The sequence below is a fragment of the Rattus norvegicus genome, chromosome 8, assembly GCF_036323735.1.
Source record: "Rattus norvegicus strain BN/NHsdMcwi chromosome 8, GRCr8, whole genome shotgun sequence".
Lineage (NCBI taxonomy): Eukaryota > Metazoa > Chordata > Mammalia > Rodentia > Muridae > Rattus > Rattus norvegicus.
Genome location: NC_086026.1, coordinates 80,988,359 through 80,993,510, shown reverse-complemented (window position 1 = coordinate 80,993,510; position 5,152 = coordinate 80,988,359). Strand labels below are relative to the sequence as shown.

Sequence of the window (5,152 nt, the reverse complement as noted above, 5' to 3'; positions counted from 1 at the left end):
GAGTGATCCAATAGTTACACTTCAAGTCCATTCCCCCATGAACTGTCATTTGTGATATGTAAATATTAAAAAATCTCCACAAAAGTTCTGAAATTGGAAACAATTTTGAATCCACACATTCCAGATAAGAGATCCTCCAGAACACATTTTTCTTTTAAAGCTGAGGGGCTGGAGAGAGGGCTCAGTAACTAAAAGCATTGACTGCTCTTGCAAAGGACCTGGACTCAGATCCCAGCACCTACATAGCAGCTCACAGCCATCTATAACCACAGTTCCAAGGGATACAATACCCCTTTTTGGCCACGGTAGATACCTGAAAGAAAGACACCCACACACCTACACATACACCCATACAAATAGCAATAAATTAGAAAAGTATGAGGCACCCATATGTAATATGAGCACTGAGACAAGAGATTCTCTGGGACTTGCTGACCATGCAGCCATATTAGCAAGTGAGGTTCAGTGAGAATCCTGTCTCAAAACACACAGTGAAGAGTGCTCGAGGAAGACCCCTGTCATCAGCTTCTGGTTTCATTTTTACATACATACGCACCTCCACATGCACACATGTGGGAACACACGAATGCACATATATATTAGAATAACTGATTTTTTTAAGCTGAGGAAGTCCTATGAGGATCCATACAGACTTTTGCTGAGAGATTGGTTCCCCCAGAGACAGCCTCTGTCCATCTGTCAGGCTCTTCAGAGAGTCTGCCGCCATCGTGGTGCATCCTCCATTTAGCCCGCAGTCTTTCATCTTCCTAGTTTGATAAGTTGCCTTTGCCCTCTCCTCCACTGTGGATCAAGTAGAGAGTCCTTGAGAGTCACCTGAAAGTTATGGAGTCCAACATACCCTTGTCTTCCTTCTCACTGGTTCTGTCCTATCCGATGAAGGAATTGGGAGAAGGAGTCTGAAGGAGGGACCTCTCCACTCCTTATGTGTGTGGCACAGTGAGCCCTCTGGGGTTAGCCCTCCTCTTGGGCTGACCTGCAGAGCCTTCTTCTGCTTCCATTTCTGAACCTTACCGGAGTAGTAATGTAAACCTGCTTGCATGATACTGTGCCTTAGGAGGCTGGACTTTAGCGTTCCCCAAGCAGTGGTCCTCCTAGCTGTGACTGACACTTAGACCCACCATCAATCTGGGAAACTTTGTGAAGACCGAAGAATTAGCTGGGATTTCTCAGATAATGAAAAAGTCGGAAACAATGGGAGGCCATGAAATGTCTTCAGAGAGTCATCTAGCTCTCTTCACATAGTACATATATAAAAAATAACACCGAATAAATATGTATTAATTACAAAGATGTAATTAGCTCAAAGGTGTATTTTTTATTGTTTTAATTTGTTGGAAGTGGAGCTACCACTGAGGTTCTGACATGCACTTTGGATTGAGAGCCTGAGTTTGGACTTTCCCAGAATGCTCTATTAATTCCTTTTTATTCTGCAACATTGCAACCCAGATCTCTCTATGACTTCCCTCGCACCCCTTCCTTTATAGTTCTGTATCTCTTCTGCCTCTGTTGGCTTTTCTTAGCTCTCTTCAGATGAAATATAGCAAATAAAAATATAGACAATGAGCCAAGCTTAAATTTCATATAAAAACAGATTTTTAGCATTTATGACACATCTCTACTAGAAGGTTATTTGAAGTTAATATCCCAACTCAGCTAAGTGTCTGCATTTTATCCCGGGCACCATATGTCCTCCAGGGCTTCTGTTTCCAGAATACTTGGGAGCAGTGCAACTTTGATCGGGGTGCAGCCAGTCTTCAGGTCCTCTGAGCCCCCAGGTTGTTCTTGACGTTGCAGAAGCGGTTGGTTGTAGGGAGACTGATCCCACCTGCTAGCCTGTCCCTCGGCAGACATTCTCATTCACCCAGTCTGAGATCTCTGAGGGTTAGCAACTCCTTAAATCAGATGCCCTGGTGTCTGGCTGGTGTCGTTCTCCCTTGGCCCTGCCTTTGGTTGAGAGGGTTAGCATCTAAGTTTGGTTCAGAAGAACACGAGCTTTAGATTACCCAAGCAGGAAGGCATGTATCACAAGCCTCATGTAGCTGGTTTTGTCCACTTGCCTCAGCCACAGTACGTGGTGCAGAGTTTTCTTTTCTTGGTCCGTAAGGCCACTCGGGCATTGCCAACACAGAGGCAAATGTGAAACACAGAAGGTTCTGCAAAACACCCCAAAGTGTGCAGACAGTTATCGACCCGTTAAACAATGCACTTAATGGGAGAAATGATTTCTGTCCTGAAGGAGTTTATGATGTGTGCCCACAGTGGTTGTTTTCTTCAATTGTTCCCAGTCTTTTTTTTATCTTTTTTTGAGGTAAGGCTTTTCACTGAACCCATGGCTCACAGACTTGACTAGGCTGGCTGGACAGAAAAGCTGAGACACTCCTGTTTCTACCTCCCCCAGTACCAGGGTACATCTTGTACTGGCCTTTTAATGTAGGTGCTGGGGATTGAACTCAGGTCCTCATGCTTCTGAAGCAATCTGCCCAACCCATGGCATGTGTCTTAAGTTAAAATTTATATGTATCTCTGTGTGTATACATATCAAGTTGTCTGTTTTCCTTTTCTTTCTTTTTTCCTTTCTTTCTTTCTTTCTTTCTTTCTTTCTTTCTTTCTATCTGTTAAAATTGTCTCCTCTCCAAAAAGAAAAAAAAACCCACTAACTGTTTTGTACCCTCTTTAGTACAAAGATGGTCATTGGTCCTATTGACTGGCTGTCTCATAGAAGCCCTTAAGCCTTCGGACTCGTCCCTCGTCTGTAAGATGATAGGCTCTGATACAATAACTTCCAGGACCTTCTGGATTTTAAGACTTCTGCCATTCCTCTCTCTTAGTGTTTAATTTCCTATTACACTGGCAATTACCTACTGCAAAATATCAAGTATATTTCTATTTTGGATATCTCTCTGGGTTCGTCACTTTCAAAAGTCTCTGCTCCATATCCTGCTAGACTGCTTTGTCTAAAACCCATATTTTAATTTTTAAAGCAATTTATCCTTTATAACTCCTTTTCCCATCCTATAAAAATGACGGATGAGGGAAGGTAGATAAAACTACAGATCAATCTTAGAGCTTGATAATCTAATAAATGCTTTGAGCACCAATCTTGCAGTTTACGACCTCTTGCCAATTGATTTACGGCCCCGTAGTAAATTTTCTCTCCCACTTATCCAGTATTTATTGGAACATCTTGTTCTTAACAGACAAAGTACTGTATAAAACATCTGTCAAAACAAAAGCCAATTCAATTAAATATCTTTTATTTCCAGATTGACTCTGCTTCTCTCCAGCATCCAGATTGCAAAACAACACACCATGTCCTGTACAACCTCCTGGAAGGTCTAGGAACATAAAATGTACTTGAAATACATTGGGAAAAAAAGTTAATATAAAGGGAGTGATGGATCCCTACTAACTCTGCATGAGGGCTGCTCCGCTCACACGGGTATAGCCCACCCAGGGTTCCTGTCCTCATTCTCAGCCCTGGCTCTGATACTCATCCCCCATCACAGCTAAGATTTTCTTCAGAAACAGACTTGACTTATTTGGTAGTAATTGGCCTTGTTGTGCACCAGTTGTATTACCAGCTCTCTTCTCTGTGACATCCTTATTCACGTATAGGATGAATATTCTAGGCCGTACAAAGAAAATGAATGTACATGCAATCTCTTCAGGAATTTCAATTAAAAATGAAAAAGGGAAGCATCTATCCACTGCCATCCTGAAGGAACCACTAAGCAAATATAAACTGAGAAATTTTTAACTCATTGTACCCGCGTTTTCCTACTTATTGAGGTCTATGCGATTTTCTTTGTATTTTGCTTATTTGTTTGCTCGTCTCAATTTCCTTAGTTTCTGCTCTGGTCTTAGTTCTTTCTCCCATCTACTGCTTTTGGGTGTGGTTAGTTCTTGTTTGTCTGGTGTCTTAATGAACATCATTAGGTTGTTTGAGCGCTCTCTCTCTCTCTCTCTCTCTCTCTCTCTCTCTCTCTTTCTCTCTCTCATGTAGGAATTTAGAGCTGTAAACTTCCTTCCTTGAATGTCTTCATCATGTTTTGTAGGTTTTAGTATTTTCTCTAAGAGCTGCAGTGGTGAGAGAGAGCTCGGGCTCCATGGTAGAGGTTTGCCCCTCCCCCACCCCAGGTCTTACCATTTCCTTTGCATAAGAGTGAGAAATACTCAGATTAGCATCTCTGACCCCTCTCTTTGACCTACAGACCTTCTAGATCTGCTCTGAAGGTCAGCTTATGGAAGCTGTGACGTGTGGCTTAGGGAATCTTGACTCACAACATTCCCAGACATGTTCTCAAGTTCAAGGTTCCGATCTTGTGGTTGTTGCTAAACATTCTCCAAATGTAGCATGGATGAATGGCATATTGGAAGCATATGTGTGCTTATTTCCACGTTCATGTCCTTTGTGATTTCCCTGGGAATTACCAGTGTGAAGGAGGCGTGGTAGAAGCGGTGGTGGGGGTGGACCTGAGCAGTAGAGGCCCGTGATACATGTATTCCAGGAGATGTCTCTGCCATACTTGAAGCTGAAAACAAGCAATAGATACTCATCTTAAGGGGACAAGGGATTCTGTTGAATATCAAGAGTGCTATGGCTATTTTCTTCTTCTGTATGGAAATCTCTTTTCTCCTAGAAAGTTTTAGAAACAATGTTGAGTAGAGACTCACATTAACTGTGCCTCAGTGGGTGCTTTCAACTGGATGTGACTCTTCCGTTGTGACTTTTCCATATTTACAATGACTGGGGTAGAATGGATAACTTTTCCTCAACAGAACTTCAAACTTGTTCCCTTCTGAATTTTTTTAATGTTAGTTTACATCTTAATAGTGGAAGAGGAAAAGAAGGAAAATATAGCTTATAGTAATAATGGAGTGGCGTTTTGCAATTGATTGACTTTTGCTATCATCAGCCTGGGTTGTCACAGGTCCTTTATATATTAAGACTGATCTTTAAAACTCAGCCACAGATGGCCCTAAGTGGGTTTTTAAAAAAATAATTTACTTATTTTATTTTACATACATTAGTGTTTTACCTGCTTGTACGTCTGTATGAGGGTGCCTGATCTCCTGGAACAGGTGTCACAGACAGTCGTGAACTGCCTTGTGGGTACTGAGAATTGAACCC

At 42.0% G+C, this 5,152-nt stretch overlaps 1 long non-coding RNA gene across 1 annotated transcript in view; it reads right to left on the bottom strand.

Annotated features, from left to right (window-relative positions):
- Nucleotides 1-1,176: 1,176 nt before the first annotated feature.
- Nucleotides 1,177-5,152, bottom strand: part of LOC134480072 (uncharacterized) — a 5,326-nt gene continuing 1,350 nt past the window's right edge. Inside the window, exon 2 of the long non-coding RNA XR_010054214.1 lies at nt 1,177-4,553. This is a non-coding gene — a long non-coding RNA (uncharacterized LOC134480072). The remainder of the gene's footprint in view (nt 4,554-5,152) is intronic.